At 36.3% G+C, this 26,466-nt stretch overlaps 2 protein-coding genes across 3 annotated transcripts in view; both read left to right on the top strand.

The window, feature by feature from the left end:
- Positions 1-19,847, top strand: part of LOC128498071 (beta-Ala-His dipeptidase-like) — a 419,628-nt gene extending 399,781 nt beyond the window's left edge. Inside the window, exon 13 of the mRNA XM_053468356.1 lies at positions 19,837-19,847. The gene's annotated coding sequence lies outside the window, so the exon portion shown is untranslated. The remainder of the gene's footprint in view (positions 1-19,836) is intronic.
- TSHZ1 (teashirt zinc finger homeobox 1) overlaps positions 1-26,466 on the top strand; it is a 48,447-nt gene that overhangs the window by 14,237 nt on the left and 7,744 nt on the right. The window lies entirely within an intron of this gene.

The raw sequence follows: 26,466 nt of genomic DNA, 5'->3' as shown, positions 1-26,466 counted from the left end.
TTGTCTGAACTCAAACTTGTGTATTTTTCCAAAAAAAATAATAAAAATCATTCAACACAAAACACAGATCAGGAATTTAGAAACACTCAAATTGTATATTTTTGGAGGAGAATGTTCAGTGTTGGCAGGAAAAAAACGTTAACGCGAACGATGGAGTCAAAATCACAGAAAAATATGTGCAGGTAATTGTGGTTTTATGGAATTGTGTTAAAAAGACTGATTTCAACCCAGTTCAGCAGTGCAACTTGTCTCTCTTTCCAGAATGTTCTATACATGGCTGTTGGTTAAACCTGACTAAGTCTCTGATTGCTTCCTGATTACACTATGCAAGACATCTATCAAGCAGTGTCTTATCTGTTTGCAAGGCAGCTCAGGCCTCTGATTTAAGTCATGGGTTTTGGCTACAAGTTGGAGTGTGATTAATAATTGACTAATGTAGCTTTTATTTATCACAGACTAGCACATTTCACCATTACCCAACTAATTTATGTTAAGTGTAAACTGTCGTTCAGTCCCTTTTATTTATTTATTTTTTTAATTCTGCATGTTTTTTTTTATTTTTTTTTTATACAGTTTTAAAAAAAAATCCTTACGCAGGGTGCATAAATAGTTGGTGCCAAAAAAGTTGATTTCCTTTTCAGTAGAGTCATACATCATCGGCCCTCCCAGCTGCGATGTCAGCCAGTGACAGAATGACATGTGTCATTTATCAAAGGGGCCAGGGCAGGCCTTGGGAAACATACAGGACAAAGCCTGAGAGAGTTCATTTTGTAGTCCCCTCCTACCCTCTGTGAGCCTCTTGCCAGGAAAGTCTGTGATGTTTCTGTCTTCACAGTGTAACTGTAAGTTGCTCAACAGTCCCAGAATTAACCCCTAAAGTATCGGTGGGATCCCCTACAATTTTTTTTTTCCACCATTAGAACGCCAGCGGCATCTGTGTACATTGAGATGTACAACGCTGCGGAATATGATGGCGCTATAGAAATCCATAAATAATAACGAGCGATATGGTGCGTAAGCCTTTGAGACAGGACTGCAAACAAACAAATAAATAATCACACAATATTTGCTGCATAAAAATAAATAGGCATTCAAATTAGCCCTGTACTATATACTTTCTCAAGAAGACTTCACAAACTGTTGCCAGCGTGCCTTGCTCACCTTAGAGGTAGCACGGTTTTCTTCCTTTAACTCCCGAATACCCTTTCAAAGTTGCACCTTTGAGGCCAAGATACTCCCCCCCCTTCTGAAAAAGAAGTTAAATAAATTACATCAGGACACAGGAAAAGATTTCACATTTGAGGCTCCCAAATTGCAGCTATTTTTTGTGTAAAATTTAATGATATTGCAAATAATTGGATGCTACACTAAAATGGAATTCTTACTTTTTAATGGTGTTTATGATTTTTTTCCCCTCAAAAATAACCTACCCCAGCTACCAGGAACTGAAAACATTTATTTTCCCACAGATCCATTGTATATATTACAGCCAAATTGTTCTATAAGTGATATTTCTACTGGGACTTTCTTTCTTATTTTTTAACCCATAATTTGTAATGCCACAACCCCTTATTAAAACATGTCTGGAAAGGGTTATCTGTCTTAATGGCTTGAATTTCTTCTCATCCCAGTAGGCAAATAAGAGAGCTCAGGTGGCTTCTTTGGCTAGATTTAGGAGACACAATCGGACCGTGGGAATAAATGTCGGTCTCCTTTATTCCCAGACTTAGAGTTTTAATAAATTCTGCCTTGGCAGTGTTCAGCAATGAAAACCATTAGGATAAAATTGCAGTTTTGTGCATGCTGTTTGTGAATATGCAAATAAACTATTCAGATTTGCAAAGGTATAATTGAGCTGATTTTCATAAACAACAGCCTTCCGATTAGAAAAAGCAAGATGCTTGAATACGGTATATATATATATATTCATCCGCTACTGGGCATTGACATTGAATTGGATCTAATCCTTTAAATATAACGGACACTATTTTTATGAAAACCACTGGTGGGGTGTAGAAATATTAATTTAAGAAGCAATATTGAATGTGATCACTAGAGTGTAGCAAAGGGTCCACAAAACCTATAAATGATTGTGTTTATGCATGCTTGTGTACATGTATGTGTGTGTATGTATGTATGTCTTTTGTTGGATAATTTATTGTTACCATTGTAGCTGTAGTATTATTTGTAATCATACACCAAAATACATTATGTGTATAATTTAGATAATTTTTGTGTGTTAAATCTTACATTTAAATCTGAAATTAACTATTTAGTGGCCTGGGTCCTCTACTAGGACGGGGGTTTAATATCAGCCGTGGTGCTTGGAAGCCAGCAGCCAATAATAGTATAGGATTATTTATGCATAAATGTGTGTGTTTTCCCATAGAATTTTAGAAGCGTCAGCAAAATATCAACATATTTGGCATCTTAATCTGTACAGTGTATCACTGGTTTCATTATGGTTTATTACAATGCTATGGGAGAGGAAGAGTAGATCATAGCCAACAGAAGTGAATATTAAGCCTACTGCATTTATATGATTCCATGCAAAATGTATTCAGTTATTTATTTTATACTGATTGGACCGAATAGGGCACATAGTGTGTGTTAAAGGACATAGGGATGATTTCCTAATGCACAAATGGTTCGGAATCTGTAATATGTCTATGTAAACTTAACAAAACTTCTAGGTTAACCTGTTAAATGAACACTATGATAAAATGATCCTTTATAGAAGTCTTGGGGGTTATGCATAAAGAAAAGGGGTAAAACTGGTGCAGTCACCATGGCAACAGAATTCCCTTGTTGACTGCTCTACTTTTATCTCTGCATCAGGACTACTTGATGTTCTCTCACGTACAGGAATTATAGATGCAATGTGACACCAGTCACTATACGCGGAACATTTGATATGATATAGATATCTCACATTCAGACTCAAGTGCTGGCATCCATTTGTATGCAGAATTGGATGGTTCTGTTATAGATGTAGGTGCTACATCAAAATGTGATGGATATATCAGTGTCACGTGCAGGTCTGTTGGGACCACACATGCACAACCTCGGCCTATATTTCATGAACATCTGCCTTTTTTCTTGACAATTGCTAACCCCCTCGATTCGGTTATCTTTTTTTTGCCCTGTATTTGTTTAACTGTTTAAACATCCTTTAGGGTTAAATATTCAAAAGGTCCACAAAAGGGTAGGGTGTTTTGGACTCTTTGAGTTTGGATAGTAAGTATGAGGAATGGATTAAACAAATACAAATGGATTGAAGTTGGTAGATTGGATCACAATCATGGTTTTCAGCAAATCCTATGGCACTTAAGACACCAACACCTGTTCGACTATAAAACAGCTTGCTAGTTGGATGGTGGCAAATGTAAACATGGATCAGTCTCTAGAGACATGGCCTTTCAGGTGTATGACATGGTAGAATGAATTATAAAAGTGACAAAGGTATTAGAAGGGTCTAGTTACCATGGCTACAGGTTACAGCCATATGCCCTTTGTCCGCCATATAAAACCAACAATAGGAAGAAAATTAGAAGAATTAGAACAAATCGTCAGTCGAAACACAACGACCACGGGGGGAACCTGAACCCCAAAATCTAAGTTAATAAAAGGCCCCTTGCCCCCATTCTCTGGGCTTTGTGCAACTGCAATACTCTGCTGATAGCAGCCACATAACTTCAATACTATTGTCTCAAATTTATAACAAGACAGGTATTCTCTTGTTGCGATTAAAATTATTTGCTATTTTGTTTTATAAACACAATGTAAATGATCTCTCTCTTCATATATCAATTTACAATGTTGCAAGAGCTTGTGTGGGCTCTAATATAAAAAAGTGACTTCTCTGAAACCTTTAATACATGTGTTTGCTTGTGGTGGTGTTAGAATAGCGCCAACATATTCTGTAGTGCTGTACAACGACTAATACACAGAATTACAAATTAAAATAAATGGAGGGAGTAGGTGTAAGTGCCTCCATCTGTTAGACCTTACAGTCTAAAGGGTATGTAAACAGTGGAAGGGCAGACTATTTTTTCCTATATTACATGTATTAGTCTAATCATTTTGGAAGAATATTTCAATTATTGCCTGGTACCCGTTAATAACCAAACACTTGATTTATTGGGCAATATTTGCAACATACTAGCAAGTACTTAAAAATTACATAAAAACAGTTTTATACTGTATTTTGCATAATTTGTATTTATTGTAACACAGCTCCTATTGGTCTGTTAATGCGCGTTTACATATACATTTTATAATTTTTTTTGTGTGTATGTGACTTACTATATCACATTTGTGATAAAAGTGACTTTTTTTTGTAAGGAGAAAGAGAAAAGAATAATAAAAAAAACCCCTATCACACTTTGCTTAACAATGTAAAGAAGGTAGTGGTGCTGCAACAGTTAATCAGAAATATCTAGACTTTTGCTTCAATTGTTACCAGGACATTTAAATGTATTGCTTGAAATACTGTTTAGCTAGTTAATCCATTCCTTGCCATGAAAGTCTATATTACCAACTGGTAATTTACTATTATTATTCGCGTTTACTTATTAAGTGGATGCACACACCCCAGTAGCCACAAGAGCTTACAATCTAAATAAAGAAGGTACTCGGGTGGCGTCCTTGCTGGATTGCTTATAAAATAATCTCTTTGCAAATTGTTGTCTCTACCCAAAATACATAAAGTGAATATAGTAATAAATGTGTATTTTTATGACAGTCTAGTCTTGGGAATGTGATCTGTTTCCATAATATACAAGCATACAGTGGCAATATCCTGAGCGAAAGTGTGATGACTGAGCTGGACGTCGGGAACTTTCCAGAAAAGGAGGCCTTTTTAAATTGGCCCTGGCTTGAGAGAGGTTGCCTCCTAGTCAGGGCCTGTCCCCCTTCATTTTGCCTGCATACAGTTAAATTTATGTTTTTGCTGCCAGATGTGGGCTGACAGCCATCATTCAGAGACTCCATCCCTCCCCCCCACCACCACCACTGATTTCAGAGGTCGGCAAAATAGTCACGTTTCCCATTTTACAGAATCCCCATCAACATTATTGAAGATGGATGTACCTTTAAAGCTAAGATTGATTGTGGATATCGGAGTTATGGTGTCATTTATCATAGTGAATATTATTTAGACTTGGATTGTACAAGGCTGTAACTTGAGACACAGCCAGGGGAGGGGGAAGGACAATCTGGAAACAAGGATCCATGAACTATAATATATGGATGTTTTTCTTTTATTTATTTATTTGCTTTTCAAAATTCCGCACACTCTTACTTGATTTACATTATCTTAAAAAAGTTTTTTTTTGTTTTTTTAAGAGGGCAGTAAATAATTTTTATTTTTTTTTCCAGATTGCTTCAGTTATCGCATTAATGTTGCTGTTTCTATAGAATAGTTGTTCTGAACTGTATCATTGCAGCGATTAAGAAATGTCATGAGCAGGGTTACAGCTATTCTGGAAGTATTCATATCTGCACCCCGCCGTCACTCGATGTACGTGACTATAGCGTGTGTTTGTAACAAGCAAATCCTAAAACACGCACATCCCGTCGGTACTGTTCCGTGTGGTTTGGATGGCTTAAGTCATTTTTAAGAATGGATTTCCTTTGTAATGTGCTGAACATGAAAATACAAAGTCACGTAATCTGTACTCGCACCTTTATCGCCCCACCTTTTGCTAGGTTTCTGTATTTTAAAGGTATAATATACCAGAGGCCCTTGTGATTTAAGTTAAAAGCACACAATGTCATACCTTAACCACGTCGGCGAAGATACACAGAGTACGCGGCTCCCCAATCTTCTTCTTCTGTACCCGCAGTCCCCGAAGGGATATACAGGACTAGAAAATGGCCTTTTAAATAAGCACCCATTCATACATGATGGACCTGAGGCACCCTAGCCTGGAGTAAGACCACTTTAGTGAATGTATGATTGACATGTACAATGCACATTATTACACGTGCTGTTTAATACAGTATACGTGCCAGTTGTCATTGCTCACAATGTAGGCAGGGCTTTATTCTTTCTGCGTTTAATATCCCATCCCAATATTGGGAAGCAAATTGATGAATCAGATGAGGCAAAGTGATGAAGTGGTACATTTGGAACATCCACGTAAAGCAATGGGTAATTGAATGATATCACTACGTGTGGGGTTTACAACAGTGGGATCTAAAAAACATAGGTTATTAATAAAATCACTAAATACGTCTTAACGCCTTAATTTTATTAGAAGGAACTCATGATGCCGTATTTACAATTCTTCCCAGCACATAATATGACAGAGCAACGCTTGAAATGTCATCAGAGAAACCATCTGCCAAAAACAGTAATGATTATGCCAGAAGGTTTGGAAACAACAAACTCATTAAAATGTAGCGCCGAACAGTAGGTTCAAAATTAATTTGTATTAAAACTGTAATAAAGGTGAACGTCTTTTTGAACCCCCCATGTATCTACCCTACCTGGTGCTGGGAATCGAGGGTAGATTGTAACCTGGCAAGCCGTATCCTTGCCTTAAGTATTGGCTTGCCTCGGCCAATATCAGTACGTACGTATCCCATGAACCATGCAAAGTGCTCAGTAAATTGTTAGCATTATATAAAGAAATGATGATAATATTAATGGTTAAATGCAAAGTATGCACATGTGCCAAACAGGGCTACTTGGATTATTGGTATTTCCTGGAGATTTTGCTTCCTTCTTCATAATAGTACGTAGCTGGCAAATAAATGATGTTAATTTGTATAGCGTGAATAAATATTTAATTTAGCTTAATTTACAAGTTTGGGGAGCACCAGATGTTTTGAAAAGTGCTATTAATGGCACTTCCCAGCCCATTATTTTAACACTTTAAAGCAATTTACTGGCATATTGTAATAAAAGCAGAAACTTTACATCAGTTGTCATTTTTTGTTTTATGGTAAGTGTATTTCTTTGTTCTGGGTTTTTTTCAACACAATTTAGCTATGATGAATTGTTATGCTATTATATATAATACAACATGTATGCAGCCTCAGTCCCATCTGTAAATGCAATTCCACATTAGCCATGAAAAAAAAAAATCATGTTTTCATAGGAATCATTAAAAATACATGATTCATACTAAAATGTCCCATGATATTTGTAACCTATCTGGACATTTTCCAAAGCTTATATTACCTTTACAGATGAATGTACAGCATATAGATCTCTAATAGGTTTTTAATAAATTTACAATACGCAGCAAAAAAAAAAGGGGTTATATTTCTAAGCCACTAGACAGTCAGACTTAAGAATGACCAAAAATGAACTCATACTGTCCATAACAAATTTTATGACATCAGTGAATGGCACATGGATTCATGGGGTGGTTATGGGTTTTTAGGGGCTCAAAGCGAAAACTTATAAAGGCCACATCCTTAACACAAACAATAAAACAAATAATTTGGATAATCCATAGAAGACAGCACCACTAACACTAAAAAATATACTATAGTCGTATAATCCTGGAAGGGGGCCACATGTAATCACGGCAAACAGTTGACTCTTGTGATTGCATGGTAGTAGCGTCCCTGGAATTGGGTTAAACATTTCATCTCGCTGCTGTAATTACACATTGTCCAGGGTCAACAAACACCTTCTTGCAAGAAAAGCTCTCCATTATTGGCGATGGGCTGTTACTATGAGCATGACTGAGAGTTTAAGGGCTGTAGAACATTCTGAGGGACAACAAAGGGATGATACGATATTTTGAAGTTATACCTACTGTATCTCCTCCCTTAACCTGAAAAATGGGCCAATAGTTCTTAACTTCCATCGAATACTACGCTCCTGTGACCTATAGTTTATTCATTAATGAGGGAGTAAGCAGTTTCATCCCTCTTTACATTATCAAGAGCTTTTGGACCAAGAGTAGCTGGATTGCCCTGTATTACACCTCCCTGATTTAACTATGCATTGTGCAGGGTCTTCCGATACTGTAGGGATATTTGGATATTGAAACCAATACTCTCTTGCTTTATAGAATCAACCTCATAGGTTTACTTATTTGTTTTAAAGTCCAGATTCGCTGTGGGCCGCAGTGATTAGTGTATATTGCCCCTTTCTTACAGCGAGCTGCAGACTTGGCAGATGTTCTGTGGGACATCTGCTTTACCTTGATTACTGACAGGGGAGTCTGGATTTCCTCTCATTGCTTTGTGTCTTAGCACCCACACACCTAGCAGAGAGGGGGCTTTAAATGTCGTGAGAAGTGTAGATTGTTAAAAACTAAAGTGTCTAATTTCAGCAGCCACAACCGTCTACCCATAAAAGAGGCAAATTTATCACAGAGCATTACTTAGTGCAGGAAATGTCATGAAAACCATTGTTTTTAATCTTTTTTTTTTTCCCAGAGAGTCTAAATGAGGTGATTTATGGTAGTTATCCATCTTTAGGGTCATCCATCAACTTTTAGTTGCTAGGCAATCAAACCAGCAGCTGTTTGCTTTGAATCAAGCTGAAAACTTGTCAGTCATCACAAGCAGGTATGACCTTTTGTGGTAAAAAAAACCATTAGCATGCATGCAAAATTAAAAGATACAGCGTTCTGGTGCCTGCAAATACAGACGTGGACCATGTCCAGATACGGAGGTGTTAACATAACACATCTACAAAATGACTGCCGCCGAAGACTATTTCGGATTGCGCTTTGCATGTTAAAACGTGATATGACAACCTGTTTTGGTTACAGCAACTGCTTGGCTTAGGTAGTTCAAATGAAAAGCAAAAAGATTCTTCACTTCAGCCGAAACGGAGATGTGATCTTTATAAGCAATATGTATCTTTCAAGTCATTTGAATGTATTTATTTTGCTTTTGAAAATAAATCTCCATGCCAGAATCATGTGTATCATAAGCTTGCATATTTGCAATTATTATATAATATAGTGCAGTTATTTTGCGTCATGGAAACTATTTTTTCACCAATTTTTTATATATATATATATATATATATATATATATATATATATAATATTATATTTTTATTATTATTTATATATATATATATATATATATATATTTATATTTATTTTTTATGGACAGTTCTGTTCAAATGTTTTTTTAATACCATTCGCCTGAGGATTTGGAAAGCTGGTCTAATTTATAAACTGAATAACGTTTTTTCTGTGCAACAGAACGATAGACATATTTTTTTTTAGAGCTTTTCTCACTGAAGAGCCATTACCTGTTAGTAACGGTTCTCTCCTGGCCAGTATAGAAAATCCGAGTTTTCCGTAATGGCCCTCGCCAGGTTTATAATTGTAAATAATGTCTGTATTTGTGACAAAACATTGTTCCTGAAGAATTCACTATTAACTAATGTATGGATGGAAGAGACTGAAAGGAATACTTTTGTACAGCTTTGCGTTTCTATTATGTGCCAATTCTACGAAGTACCTAATGCCCCATATAAGTTGATTTGTTTGTCCCAAAATGAAAGTAATAATTATAACCTAAACATTCCTTTCTACGTACAGAAACGGAGGCTTGTAAAGTTATGCGATATTAACACATCTTGGCTTACCTTTTCCTATATTATATAAATATGGGGAATTGACAGATGTTCTCTGATGGGCTGTTTGTGGAAGCCTTAGAAATTATGTTAGGCGATATGATATCGCATGCACTTGGGAAGAACTAGATCTTTTTCATGAAACCATATAAACGATCCAATGGGGAGAGCTACACATCACTTGCCTTGTTGTAGTTTCATTAGAGCTTCTTTAACACTTGGCTTTGATTTTCCGATAGTTAAATAATTCAGGCTGTTTGTAAACCTTAAATTAGCGCTCCTGAAAAGAAAGAAAAAAAGATGATAAAAGAAAGCAGAACCTAAATTTACCATTCAGTGTAAAAACAAGACTAACCCATTAATGTTCATGCGTGAAAATCAAATAACCGCCAGCTAGGATTGTGACAGTAAAAATGCAGAGATCTGTGTATTTGATGTATTAATACAATTCGCCAAGTATTTTTCATTAAAAATAATTTGAGCCGGAAGTGTAAAATTTGAATGATAAAATTTATCAGTAAATAATATTGCAGCCAGGATTTCTTTTAAATGGCTATCAATAGCTTGCTCAGAAGGTCAGGGATGGCCTTGGGCATCTGCCAAGGGAACAGTGCAAACAGCCTCCATGACTTTACCATAGGGGTGCCCTGAGGCTTCTCGCTACATGAGGGATTACCGAGCCCTATTCACATCTCTGCAGGCCTAAATGATAAAGAAAGTGTTGTAATCCGTATTATGACATATCGCCGGGCCATTCGCAGGAAGCGGCGTAGTCGGCAAAACGCGTCAGGTTGTAAATTGTCTAGTGCTGCGCAGGATCATCAGAAATACGGTGGGGGGAGGTTGATGTAATTTGGTAAATAACCCCAGAATCGGGGTGCCGATGTGCAACTATTACATTGTACTGAAAATTGTCATTTTATTTTGTAATTGTTTCAGCCCATTTTAAAATCTACATACTTTTAAAATTTGTATTTGTATGTAGGATTTTTTATTACATGAAATGATATATTTTTAGTTTTGATAATAAGTTCGGCTCCTGCAGTGTTGTTCTATAAGATATAGGACGCACCAGGGCATTAGCAGCAGCAATAATAATATTTTGGAAGGTGCACCAGCTCACAATACTCTGCAGCTGAGCGCTGTCGGGTGGCTCTTGAGGTCACCCCATGTCAACAAAGGTATCCCCTTAGGTCACCTCAAATGTTGAGGACTATGTGACAGCGTTAAGTTCTCGTATGCCTGGAACATCCCTCCTGCTATAGAGGTATTTCTATCCTTTGTACAGCGTTGTGGAATCTGATGGCGCTATATAAAACAATAAATAATTTCAATGGGAGGCTGCTTATAATTAAATATAAAGATTTTTACATGAGAGAAGTGGGTATTATGGCTGTGGAGGCTGTAATTGTTATTGGGGTAAGTTATGTACTCTATATCTATTTATATATATTGCTTAAAACAGCGCTGCATATGAATTCACACCTATCCCTACAAACACCCTGTTGGAGAAGCAAATTAAGATCTCATATGTATTCCGTTCTGCCTGGAGTAATGTAAATGTTTCTAATTCCCTTTTTATTTCGTCTGCGAGGATTTTTATGAATAACACGCATGGAAAACAGAACCGTTCAGCACCTTGGGGTTAAAAGAATCAATTTGTTTCAACTAAGTCTGTGTATTACAATCAAAGCCGTATCAGATCTCGGTGACCTTAGGTCTGTGGCATTACTGCGTTCCCCACACCATGTTTAATGAATGAACTTAATAACGTGCAGTGCAAGTTAGCTTCGTGACCTACTCTAATCAGTATATACCAAGGGAAAATGGCTTTGCTTGGGCCTTTGCCATCTACTACAATGATGGCCCCGAAAGGATTTTTTTTTTGCATTTACAAAATATGCTTGCTCGCAATGATGATTGCTGAAAACACCCTTTAAAAGTTAATGAAGGAATTCTACTGAAAAGCCATTAGATTTTTCTCTTCATTAAATTACTGCTATGGACCTTTAATAGATATTTCTGTTATCCATGGCACTGCGGCACAAATGAAAATTAAGACCGCAATCTGTGAAAATTAGCAAGACTTTTTTTTCCCACTCTGAGCTTTAAAATTAGCCAAGAAATGGTATCAAATAAGTACTGATTATTATCGTAGATTCCGGATAGCCATATTCAGTCACTGCATTAGCCTCTACCACTTCTACTGGTAAGCTGTTCCACTTAAATACCAGCTATTACATCTAAGCCTCTGTCTCTCTAGTTTTAGATTATGACATATTGTTGTAATATTTCTCCTCCTTTAAAACAAAATACCCCTTTTTTTTAAATGAATGTATTTACATGTCTTTAAAAACTGTACAGATCTCGGTAATTAGAAGGATTTGGCACTTTTAGTGCACCTGTTACATGATATGGGCTCATTTTATGGAAAACCACAGTTCTTACGGGTGCATTGATTGACCATAATTTTAAAAAAAAAAAGTGTTTTTTTTTTTTTTTAACCTTTTGTTTGCATTTGTGTTATAGACAGTCAAGGATAATTATCTTCCATTACGGTAACCAAAGTACAAAAGTAGATTAAAACTACAGATTATATTGCAAGGGCTTCTAGAAATAAAAGGCACATAGGAGGCCGTTTTGCGTGCACTGTAGTGCATATTACAAATACAAATGAACAGCATGACGGAGGTTGTAGTTCTACACCATCTGGGTAGTTACCTGTGGTTACCCCCAGCATTGTTTGCAACATTATCTGGTTTTCTTAATTGGTTCTGGTTGCTGGATATGCTTTTAAGGAGTAATTGCATTGCGAGCAGTGACCCTTTAAATGCAGGCCCTTGGTCCATAATTAACTTATTTCCTTTTGTTTGCAAGGGGTTAAACTTTATTACTGCGTTGAAATGCCAGTTTTGTACAGAAGTGGTTAGTAGCGTCAGGTTAATGTAGTAGGGAGTGTGCCCTTGAGGTCAGTGGGTTGCCCCTGGCAGGGTCCCAGCTGCTAAAGCATCCTGACAAATTTAACTCTTGAAGAAGTCAGCATTAACTTTGATCATTATCCATAAAGATAATTATTGTGTCTTAGTTCATGCTTTAGGGAGTAAACCCCTCGATACGTTGAAAGGTTATTATACACTATGATTATTATATATATATACACCATGATTTCTAGCCAACTTATCGGATGATTAGGAAAATGTAGTTACATTCTTGTTTTCTAGAAATATATGTAATTCCAGCATGGATTTGTAATGCCATTGTAAACACATTGGAAGGACAGCTGTTGCGTTTTGTACTCTAAAGAATGGAGTCCGTTTGTATAAAAGAACATAACAATATTAATTAAGAGAAGAATGTGCTTGTGAAACGTCACCACTTATAGCTTGATTACCGAGCGTTGCCGTTTGGTGTAACCTTATCATGTAGAAAGATTCCAGATATTCTATGGCAGCAAAAGACGCTTAACACTTACAGGTAAGAGTGTGCAAATACTATACGATTTACACCACAGCCAGACTGTGGATAAGTAGGTGGCCCTGGCACTTTAAGGCCAGTAGTCACCAAAATCACATCGGTGAGGCCGGCAGCTGGATATATGTGACTGCAAATTACATTTTTATACTGGAAGACCTGATCTGCCGATGGGATGGCAATATCGGTAAATATGCAGCCATACTGGCCACCGGGCATCTGCCTCGTGTGTCATATGGCCAATATGGGCATGATTTCAACTATAGAGATATGACTTTTTTTTATTTTTTTTTATTAATCAGAACAGAAATAGGAAAAAATGTAGCTGGATATCTGAGAAGTCTTAGACCACTTAGCTCTGTGTTGTTATAAAGATAAAGTTATTAGGAAATGAATAGTCCTGATTTTGGCATAATGGAGAGAGAACATTTTTCCAGTGAAATCAGGTCTAACATGTTTGGGTTAACTGTGAATCCTTCTTTAGGAATTTAATATGACCATGAGGCTTGTTCGATGTTGGGAACACATTTCAAAATTTTTATACAAATCAGGAACAAATATCAATAACATTTTTCAATCCACGAACCCTTTTTGTTTACCCATATTTGCAACCAATAAAATATTATTGGTTGCAAATATATACCGCATCATGAATAGTAAAAATGGCATCATGCCAATTGTATCTTACGTAACGTCAGTCTCAGTAAAAGTGGACTGATACAGGTACTTGATTGTGTTGTAAATACATTTTCCTTCAGCTTACTGACCTCTTTGTAAATGCTCTGCAGAAGAAAAGCCATAAAATGACTATGTAATAACCTTGTTTTCTTGCTTGTGTGCAGTCACATGATGTTTATAAGCCTAGCCTACACAGTTTTTTTTTTTAAATAAATATATTTTGATTATGGTAATAATAAAGATGCATTATATATGGGGTTTAGTGAATAAACTAGTAGGTGGGACAGCAAAGCTGTGTAAAGCTGACCTCTAATACATCACCTGAAGTATTTTATTGATGTCCAGAGAGAGAAAAGATATTGTTCAGCCTGATTGTTAAACAGGGGTGCTGGAAAGTTCATCCTGCCGGCTAACCTCGTTGACTCTTATCCTTTATTCACAATGCGTAAGCTGCATTTTTTTTTCATCAGAAGAGAAATCAGCAGTTCCCTAATTTCATGAGAAATGCTTAAGGTAACTGACATTTTTCTGCGCAAAGGCATTTGTTAAGCCGAGGTTATCTAAAACACAGACATACACAATCATTATATAACATGCCGCAACCTGCAGCAGGGAAACTTCTACAGAGGAAAAAACTCCAATTGGTTTTCTGGGCACGACAATGACATCCAGTAATTTGAATTTGGATCTTGCTCTCGAGAGCATAAACACATGTGATCAGCACTGGAGATGCTTAGCTGTGTAGGATAGAGTGTTACCGAAGCAAGTGTTAAGGGCGGAATAACGCCGGCATTATTTCTGCACAGGATCGGCGAAGCAAAAAGTCTTTGCCTGTTGCAGAGACTTGGAGATTGGGATTGGCGACACATGCTTGTGTATTGCTTTCTTCTTGGTAGCAGAGTTTGGCACACACGACTGCTTAACTAGCCAGTGGCCCATCACAATAATTGAGGCAGGCCATGACGGGGTACTGTAAGATTTAACATGGACCTGTTATGTCCAATAAAATTGCATTTGCTGTATAATGATGCCCTTGCAGTGTCCTACTACTCCGGTGGTTCTGAGCTACAGATAAAGCCAAACTCCACTCCCCTGCCTGGAGAAGTGAGGAACTGATCCAGTGACCCAATGAAGCAGGTCTTCACCTGGAGAGCATGCATCACATCTGGAGTTCCCTGGCGTGGATATCAGCTGATGCACAGGAGCTGCTATTGCCTCTATACAGAGCTGAACCTCCAACCACAGCCCCAGGGCCTCCCATTCCAATAGCTGGAATGTATTGTATAATAACACATACTTACCGTGCTAACGTTTGTTGTACTTTAATCATTTACCCTAAGGCAACATATGCAATTGCCTAACAAGAAACATTACACTGTGTCCAGCTGCCTAATAAGAAAGAAGACACTGTGTCCCAGAGTTTTACCTTTAACTATTAAAATCTCTGAAAAACATTTGTTTGTAGATTGAGTGTTGGATTAATATCATGAATTAGAGTAGTTGTTTATTTAAGTAATGTTCTGTGAATTATTAAAAATAAAATAAAAAACAAATAAGGTTATGTTGAGGAATTATGCCGCAAAGAGGTAAAACTGAAGCAAACACCAGGCACATTCTGTTGGTTAGGAAAAAGGAAGGTAGTAGCGCATATCAATTAAGATTGAAGGGTAATACAATTCTGTTGGTTGCTATAGTAACTGCACCAATTTTACCACTTTGCATCTGCAGCTCTCTTTACAAATAACCCCCATGCTATTTGGTGTTTGTTTTACAATTATTTCACATCACAGACATTAGAGCAATAAGCAGGCACCATTTAAGCATTCCCACCTTTTGACGTTTGAAGTCAACTTTTTATTATTTTATTATTTAATTACCAAAAAAGCCCAATCCGTGGATAAGCCGACCCTCAAAATTTCAAGCAAACAAAAACCATGAAAACTGTGTAACCTTGCATAAGCCAATTGTGACAATTTAAACATACACACCTAGACACTCACATATTCACACAGATGCTCACACTAACTCACATAGCCAGGCACTCACACACACAAATACAAACATACATGCAAACTACCGGTACTCACTTTCTGAAGCCTCAGCCTGTCCTCACTGCAGATACACTGTTCTGTGATGCCACGTGACCTTTGCTATACCTTAGAATGAATCTGTCCCATTTCTATCTCCCACCGATCCAACCACAGTATGAACAGATAAGCTAAACCCAATTTTTGGGGTGTATATGTTAACCTAAAATTCTCAGCTTATCTACAAGAATATATACTCGATAACTAAAAATATATCGTTTCACTTTTCCTACCTCTGGTTGTGTTTCAGTGAGACCATGTAGCATCAACATGAATATTTGTAAACACACATCAAATAATTGAATTAATTACTTGACATTTAATTCCATTTATAAGCAATTAATGTAGCTACACCTGTTTACTTCCATGGGCATCAGAGAATATCATTAGAATGTTAATCTATAGGAGGAAACCAAGCTTGGTTGCAGAATCAACCTAATGCTAATGGCTGCCATTGATTTAAGATGAAAGCCTTGAAAAATAATCAGCGACAAATAGTTTGCTAATTAGCTAATCATCTTTTAAATGCATGTACTTGAATTCAGATTACACAAAGCGATAATACTTGCTCTTATGTATTGTATACTCTGCCCCATTTTATTTTATTTTTGAGTTATTGCATTATGTTTGTTTATTGGTGCTGTTAATATCAGATGGAGAGTAAAAAATAACCAAAAAATTATTTAAAAAAATCTCCAATTTGACAATACCATTGACACATAAGGCATACTGGCTAGGCACCGTTTTAATCATATAGCATTTGATATTCATGTAGTCAATTTTCTCTGCCTTCCCGTTGTGGCAAAGGACCATCAAATATGTCAATATAATAATATTTTTAAAAGAATTATTTCTAAAACCAGATTTTCATAGCATTGTATAATTTTCTATTTTCTTTGCCGTTCCTAACTAAAATCGCATGAGGTCTTTTAACCCATGTAGCATCAGTAGTCCAGCCCTTTGTTCCATATTGACCTAGAATTAAATGTACAACGTAAATGTGGTGCTGTCAAGAAAATGCTGTCATTTCTCTTTGTCTACTAAGAGTCAAGATGTAGTTCCTATAATCACAGACTACACAGGGCTTTTGATCATTTAAAGGTAAAGGACACTCAAGTAAAACTCCACAGTTTATTAAGTGGACATTAATAGTTTTTTTCTTATATATTATTCCTTTCAGTTTGTCTTTTTTTTTTATTGCGGCTAACCTCCACACCAGTCTAGGAGACTACTATGCTGATGGCATGGGCCACGAAGTCCTAGGATTTTTTCTATATTTTTTTGCCTGCCCCTTAAACATCAATTTAATAATTCCTTAAGTACAATTTTGCAGATAGAGGATTAAATAACATACATATTTAAAATTATATCTCTCTTTTCTTCTTATCATAAAGGAAATTGTGTAACACTGCCGAGGCCCAAATGGCCGAAAAATGAGAGTATATTGCCAAATAATCCTAATAATATCGTAATAGGCAGGTGCTTGCGATAATATGGCAGATTCACTTCTCACAAGCACAAATGCATTTGAATTTTATTGACTTCCCAGTAATCTATGGTGACGTTTATTTTGCTTCTTGTCATAAATATTAGACCTTAAGTGGTCTTTTCGTTAAGTGGCATCTCCTAGATATCTTTTCTGTATGAAGAATCTCTACCAAGAATGTGTCAGATTAACTTTGTTAATGATTGTAATATAACTGAACGGACATGATGTATAATACATATTCCAAAGATACATGCAAGTGCTCAAAGAGAGCTATTATACACACACATACACACACAATGTATATCGATCTAATATACAAATCGCAAGCGTTCTTTTATATTCTATTGAAAATTATATTAAACCACACATTTGAAGGGGGATGGCCTGTGTTGATTCTAGTAACACGATCAAAACCACAGCTTTGCATACCCTTGGTTACTCCAAAATACTTAGCCTTTATGGCTCTACGGTAATGTGTCCCAGTCATGTGACCAATTTACCAGTAGTCATCGCAGCCTTCCTATGGTTCTAGAAAAAGACAGCAATCATCTTTCATTTCAAGCACTCCCACTGCTCTGAATGGATCACACAAAAGCACTTAACATTCAACAAATGTCAAAAGTATAGTGACTGAGTGACTGCAGGGGATATAAGGTTTTTTAGCCTTTTCTTTCATGTGTACCTAAAATCATTTATAGCATTGCACCGGTGCCCGTTTCTACTCTGTGGCTAAATAAGCCATCAGAAATATAAGAAATAAGTATTTGTATCGATATGCAGATGTCCAACTGGGATACACAGAAATCGGGGCTATTGCAATTTCTGCCCTTTCACTCATGCTGTTTATTTGATCCAAGAAGAAGAGGTTCAGATTTAAGGCAGATATAATAGGAAGGTTCGCGTGTGATGAACCATAAGTCTATGAGCCAAAATCCAATTGTTATGCAAGGACTCGTTTATTTTTATTCCTTTTTTATAAAACGAAAATGCGAGGCCGAGGCCAAAGCCTGCCGCTCCTGCACATTTTGGCAAACCGTACATCGTAACAAAAGACTAAAAAAAAAAAAAAATGCAGTGAATTTTTACATTGTGTTATGATTGCAATGGCATACTCATAACTTAAAAACTAGAATTTATTTTTTGCATCATCCATGTCAAGACACAACAGCTCTGTGCGTTTATGCCATGTTCTGTGTTTTTCCCATTGCCAATTAAACCACGTAAATTGTGTTTTTTTGTTGGTCACGGTCTTTGAAAGAGCATTTAATAAAGATGCAGAAATTCACTGCAATGTGTTTATTTATTTTTTCCCCATTTTCCCTTCATTTGCATATACATGTCAAATCTACCATTGCCATTTTTAATGCCATTATTGAGGAAAACAGCCTGACCTTTTCCCAGGTTTTCTGTTCTGGGTATTTATAACATATATTTGTTTTTTTATTTATGTAACCCTTTGTAGAAAAAGAGATGTATCAAATGCACCGTCACCCAATACCTCGGTTTGCCACTTGATATTTAAAGGGACAGTGTAATGCCTAATATAGCCCCACCAATTATTACAGTACATGCCAATAACTGGCAGGATAGCGCTCCCATTGAATTCGTTAGGAGTGTCGCCTGCCTCTTACGTGGTAGGGGTCTCATTAGACTCCGTGGAACTCTTGGAGATGGGGAAAGAAGGCAAATGCATTGAATAGTTTCTTCTGAATCCCTCTTGCGTACGATGGATGGAATATCCTCAAAGTGGCTAAACCATTGAACCTTGTTGCACCTCTTTGCTACTTTTTTTGTGAGCCCTTCAAACCAATAGTTTCTTCTCTTTTCTGTTCTTATAAGCAAAAAAAAATCATGTTATGTACCATTTACTTTCATAATCCCATTATGCAGCTCTACAAAGTATGTTGGGGTTATAATAATAATTATAATAATAATTAAATCAACCTGAAGTGCAAGCAGTATCTCTTCTGCCACCACCATGAATGCGTTTGAAAATGTTTCTTCTGCTTTGACTCAAATAGAATATAGAAAAAAAAGGAAATGTCTGTCTTGAACATGCAATATAAATTCCAACAACAATCTGAGCAGATCCAGGGCATGCCTTTCTGCTGCCGTTGTCATACTTTGGTATCTGTGCTTAAGGCTACTATAGTTAGGCTACATTAAATCCCATTGTCAGTCAAGCTAGCCAGTGCTCATGATGCGTACAAGCTGGAGCTGACAATTGTGATCTTTTCCTGAAACAACTTCACTCTCTCTTCCTTTCTTGTCACAAAATAAATTCTGTAATATTGCACATATGTCCGATGTTCTCCAGAATCAGTTTTTGTTGACTTTTGTTGATGGTAAAAATCATATAATGCAAGCCTTTTTCTTGTATTTGCCTTTAAACGGATGCTGTTATAATGCAAATATGTCATTGGGTAGTATTTCTATAATGCAGTTTATAAAATTAGGGTTTTTTTTATTGCCAAAGAAGCGGCCTTTTTCTAAGAAACAGGGTGGAGTGAAAAGAATCTAGGCCTTAGCCTAGGTTGACTAAGCCAAAGGCAGCAGTTCCATAGAGGTAGCACCATAACCGGGTATGGTATATATCAACAGCGGAACCTGCTGTACCTGGTAAAAGTGGATGTAAAGAGGTGCGTCAGAAGCAAATGCACTGCTATAAGAAAATCATTTGCATCAAGAATGATAAATGAATTGTTAATGTCCATGTTTGTATATGTTAATGCTTTACAATTTAGACAGATTACAATGTATACATGCTGAATCATGTTTTGAGATGTTTGGCAATGCCTTCCATGCCAATTTGCAGCTAACCTCCTCTTATGAGCTGTGATTTAGTACTCTGCAGAGCAAGGAGCAAGAGGTCCTACTCAATGAATAAAAACAGCAGATAATTGTGCTTCAAATTTGCATCTTAAAGGAATATTATACACGTTTTTCCGAAATAGTGTGCAATAATATACATAATAGCCACTTTTGAACAGACACGGTGGCACATGTAATATGTTTGTATGTATATCAGTGGCGAAACTAGTCAGCTAAGGGCCTTGTTGCAAGATGGCTTGTACCCCCAAAAAACAAAAGTATTTTTATTATATTTTTACAGTCATAAATTTAACAACATAAAGCATTCTCAGGGTTTATCACTTAGCTAAGAATTGGTGAGAATTCCAAGGGATGTGCAAGTGCATTGCAAAAGTGTGGCCAGCGTTGGTGTAATCCATCTCCCACATATCATACCCCCACCTTGTCAGACTCATTGCTCTTGTCATATTCCTTGCCCCTGCCTCCTGTCAAATACCTTGCCTCTGATATATGCCCAGTCCCTTGTAATATCCCCAGGCCATTCCCAGATCCTCTGCCCCCTGTCTTATGATTATCCATCAGGCCCATATCATTACCCCTAGCCCCTATTCATACGCCCTCAGCAGCCCCTCTATTGTCCACAACAACCCCTGTGTTATCCGCACAGCCCCTATAGCGCAATCTATTTCATTTTACAGTTGCTTACTTTAATGTATATACTAACATATGCACAGGCATTCAAATGTACAAACACACATACTAACACATGTATACAAACACATCTTTAGTCCAGTTCAAATGGTACCACATGCGCACACACTAACATACGACTGCATGCTCACCCACACTAACAAACACACAGTATTATATTTCCATACAAACGCACACACAACAAACATACCCCCAGACACCTCTCTACCTTTGTAGTAACTTCTAGTGCTCCCTCGCAGTCCTGCCTTACTGAGTGTGGGGATATACGGTATGTATGTGTATGTGTGTGTGTGTGTGTTAGGTTTCAAATAAAAATACTTGAATGGTTTTAAGCAATTTAATAAATGGTATTCCTTGCTTTCTGGAAAACATGTTTTCAATAGAATCCAAGATTTCTGTAGACTGTAATAATGCTTAAGTCCAAAAACTGTGGATCTAGGAATTGTTTCTGACAATATTTTCTGCATGTATTAGATCCAAGAAAACGGCAACATCTTGTGAACCTTGCTTACAACTTAAGGAGGGGGTTGGAAGATAATCAACACACCATGTGTACCACATATTGGGTCTTAAATCAAGTCAGCTCATTATCTCAATGACATGACCAAGCAGTTTAGTTCCTCTTTATTGTTGACTCTCCATTTTGAAGAGCTGACCATGTGGTGTCCTTTTGAATTCTTGAATTCCAGCAACACCCGAAACATGGAATTTTTATAACGGAGACCTATAAAACTGTCAAACTTGTTCCTTTGTTCAAAATAATTATTTGTTCTATTTGTTTTGCCAGCATTTTATTTAGGGTGAGTGGTTCTTAGTACACCCATGATCCAACAGTATTTTTTTTGTAAATGTGACAATGAAATAATTTTAGTTCCAGCCTTCTGTTGCCAAAGGGTCTTAACATCCACAGGCATGCTTGTATTAAGGGGGTTAATAGGCATGAAGATCGCAAGAGTATTCTCCATGGGTATAATAAACTATTAAGGGTCCAATTCTGCACTAGGTAAATCGTGGAAAACGTTTCGGTAAACAGGCCGCGTAGTCTGTTTCTCTCCTAATGATTGTTTGCCTGCGAGGGCTATGTTCTAAAACGCCACATTTCTTCACAAGAATAAAGAAAGCACCATGAAAAATACACTTTTTTTTTCTAGTCCATTGTAATGATTTTCTTGGGGACATAATTAAAATAAAAAATCAAACTTACCAAAAAAAAAATATATATTGCAGATATTCACTCTCTGTTGACTGAGAATGCTTTGGGAAAGTGAGGCATGCAGTGCGGATGATAATCCTGTCATGTTTGATTTGAACTGTATTCTCTCTGTTGTTTGAATCTAAGATTGAATGCCGTGCCTGCCTGACCCATTTTAGCAGCCCATTATAATAATTTCACTGTCACACGGCTACCGAGTTAATGTACTTACAAATGACAGAGAAAGTGTGTTACACGACCTTAGGGTTTTTAGAAATGAAATGACGTCGGAGATTAGATATCAAAGATTTGTTAAAGGCTGTCTTTTTATCTACCATTTTTAGTTCAATTGTTTTGTTTACATAGAATCTGTTTTAACATTGTATTTCTTAATAAAAAAACATCCTTGACATGATGATGGTGGCATACAGTGCATTATATATATATATATATATATATATATATATCGATATATATCTATATATATATAGATATATACACATTCACTATTAGTAAATGTCGCAAAAAAAAAAAAATATATTATTTGCCGCAACTGATGTACAGATTAGAAAAGGCAATTCATACATTTACACAGGTATGGCCAAGTCAAGAAAAATCCGAAATCCAAGAAATCTATTGTTTTTAGCATATTGTCTATGTATTCGGGGATATTTATGTAGAGAAAGGTGTTTTGCAACAGGCAAAGGTTTGGACTAGTTTCTTCGAAGGAGAGATTGGTATGCACTTTTACGTCTACTGTTTTATAGAGGCAAGAGGATGTGATGTATTAGTCCTCTTTCATTTACAAGCATATACTGGTAGATAATACGCTGCTGGTAGAGAGGAGTAGAGGGCCCTGCTCTTTTGAGCTTTCAGGTTTTTTTATTAGATGAGCTGCAATACTCGCTCTTGGAAACCTGATCCATCTAAGGGAATTTAATATGTTAACACCTTATGGCAAACATAAATAATAGAAAAAAAAGAAAATGCCTCCGCATAAAAAAAACTCTCAATGGAATACTTACACTTTTAAGGTGCTGTCTAAAATCAATGATAAAAACTGATTTTTTTGAGCAACAGTTCTAGATTTTTTTTTTTAACTAGTATCATTCTACGATATAGTAGGGATTTATTTTAAATATGTCTACTTTAGGACTATAAAACCAATGGCATGCAATAAACCAGGCTTATTTTTTTATTGCAAGTGGGAAATGTTTGACATAACCTCTTTGGTCTATATATGCAGTGAGTTAAATGGAATATTTTATACATATCTCATAAATATGGCTAAGTATAAGTGGTTTCTATATAATATTAATTTTTGTTATAATGTGTTACTCCTGTACGAACGTAATTGTCTGGGCTCACTAATAGGGTATGACCTTACGAACGAATTTAACTATGTGTTACACTTAATTCAACCGTTTGTCTAATATATTTTCGATAAAAATTTAATTAGAACAAAAATGTAATCTAAGATAAAGTTGCTGAAATCAGATCAATCCTCAAAGAGCAAATCACTGTTATTGCTATTTTCAAATGCAAACAATATGAATATTCTGCAGCTTAGTTTGGGAGTTAATCAGTTAAATGCCAGAGGATCATCTACATATTTAATACTTGAGCAGTATACATAGTACGCATTGCAGTATATGCCATGTATATCATAACGAAAGGTACATCACTGCAAAATATGATAGAAATATATAAATAAATAAACCATTCACATACCAAAGTAGCCACACAATGCATCTTATGCCCTTAAATAAATCATCATCATTATATGAGGAAACATATATGATAGACACTTAAGAGAGCAGACAACCCGATGCAAAGCCTGCATTATAATGTTAGTGAACTTGTACCGTGCTTGTTTGCATAATGCAGACAGTCTTAATGAGTTAGGGTGATTGCCTATGCATTCATCTACAGACCACATCAGTTCTGCTTAGGAGCAAGTATTGGACTCAAGAAAACAAAAGCACCCAGGCATGTAACGGCTTGTCCTTTTTCTTAATAGTCTTTTTGGTTAAAGTAGAATTGAAGTCCAGACATATCTGTTATAGGCACATTCAGTATGGTTTACAAGAATGTATTTTCCCTTGTTTATTAAAAACAAGATTAATATCTGAAATGTATCTGATTAACCTTCAAAATTTACTGGTCTTTTAAGTTATTTGTAAATGCTGAGTTTGGGTTTTTGGGTTACTAAACTATAATAAATGTGCACGCTTTGCTTTGTAAATTATGCTTTGTGTTTTATACCCACCCTTAAGTGGGATTTCCAGGTTGTTACTACACAGTTATTCATGAATGGCAACCTAGTCCTGCATTGCAGACTCTTATACTAGCTGTATCTCATAGTATGAACTATAGATTATTCCATAGCAGCTGCATGGTACTTCTGTCCCAAACAGTTTAACATAAGAGGAACTAGAGCCCACCAAGTTGTCGTTTGTTCCCCCAAAGTTGAGGTCCTTACAGAGGGCAAAATGAGAGAATTTGTGTGTGTTCAGCTCCTTGGTTATTTAGTTACCAAACTCAATAGATAAAACTTGCTTTTAATTAATAAACAGAACAATTTCACACTAATTTCTAGATTGTACGGTTGTGAGCAGGGCCCACTTTACCTCATGTAACGGTTCAATTCTAGTTTTGTCATACTTTAACGTTTACATTGTAAGAAGCACTGCGTAAATTGTTGTAAATATAAGTAAAAAAAAATAAAAAGAATACAGTTCTTTTTTTCACCAACAGTAAAAAGCCATTGTGTTCTCAACATATGTGTCCATGCCTTCAAACACAAGTCAACTGAAGCAATACATCCAGAAAAATAGAGAAGTTTTGCTTTAATATTACATTTAGGGACCATTTTTTATTGTAACTTTCCGTTTGACAGTCATCAATATTTGTTCCACAATGTTTTGCACAGCTGGAGCCTTTTCCTCTTAATGCGTCTCATAATTATATTTTTTTGGATTCAGAACAGGACATGCCACACATAAAAACCCAAATTATTATCAAACACACCCTCACTGTGAGGTCCATGAGTAATACAGTGTATAGTAATTTCAAAGGAAACAAAGCCGTTCATAGCATACGTTCCAGTTACTCCCACGTTACACCATGTAACAAGTAAGTCATTACAAAACACTAGCATTTAGCAACCGAGCATTGCTATTCTAAATCCCTACTAATTTCCTAATAGGTAACGTGCCTTAAGGCATCCTTTACAAGCTACAGCATGTAGAAATAATATTTATTGTATTAATTGCTCGCGTTCTCCAAACAAATCAATAATGCAGGAAAACGTCAACATTTTTAAAAGTTAAGCATTTTTGAAGTTTACGCATTCAAACGTTTACGAAATGAGCAGCCGATCATTGAGATTAGTAAGATGAAGGTTAGTTGACACAACATAGAGTTTTTATGTGCTATTGCAATTATTGTAAAAGGTCATTGTTCTATTTGAAATTATTTGTCTTGTTAAACTTGCCTTCCTATCTGATTGGGATATATCAGGACATGATATTGTTTCTATTGAAGAACCACAAAATGATATATATATATATATATATATCACTTTACATATAATAATCCACATAAGTGAAACCTTTTATCGGACCTCGTTCATATAGCGAGGGTATAGAGTAATGTATGCTGTCCAGACCTCAAAGGCCCTTCTTTAGAAATAAACAGTAACGACCACAAAGATGCTAGCCTCCAGCTAGAGAAATTAACACGCTTGCTTTGCTGAGAACTAATGATTTTTAAGTCACTAAACACTGATCCTTTTTTTACAGAAGGTCGCGCAGAAAGTCAAATGTGACCATTCTGAACAGCCTTGACCTGCTATAAACCCGAATATCCTTGTAGAATGTAAACTTTTTTTTTTTGCAATTTTTAAATGGAGTGCGGCTACAAGGTCAATGCTTGCTCTGTATTTAAGTATGTTTCTTTTTTTTTATTTAAGTATTGCTAGGTACTAAAGGTTTAGTGGTGCCATAAATTGTCTTCCTTGCCATTCAAGCCATATAGGTAGGACTTGATGCTGGCCTTCTAGTGACGGAATATAAATCACTCAAGATTAAATTACCAGATAATTTGGAAACTTAACAGTTTGCATTTTACACTTTCAATTGTTTTGCTGACTTGCACTTTTCTGTCCGCGCTCAAATTTATTAACAGTCTTGAAGACATCTATCACCTCTCTCCTTCTTAGCATCCAATGGGCACATTTTCACAGGCAGGAGAGTTGCAACACTGATGCCTGCATTAGCTGCTCCAAAAAGATTGCTATATTTCCATTGACATGCAGTACATTACCATAATTGGCTTTTCTACATGATAGGACAGAGGAAATAATAATGTCATTTTATTTACAGCCAAAGTGTCCTTTTATGAGACTTCTCCAAGTTTCTGCCATGCTGTGTAGGTCAAATGACATCTTTTGATCAGGCCTGTC

This window comes from Spea bombifrons, chromosome 5, assembly GCF_027358695.1.
Source record: "Spea bombifrons isolate aSpeBom1 chromosome 5, aSpeBom1.2.pri, whole genome shotgun sequence".
NCBI classification, from domain to species: Eukaryota; Metazoa; Chordata; class Amphibia; order Anura; family Pelobatidae; genus Spea; species Spea bombifrons.
The sequence above is the reverse complement of the archived record's forward strand: the minus strand, read 5'-3'. Positions and strand labels throughout refer to the sequence as shown.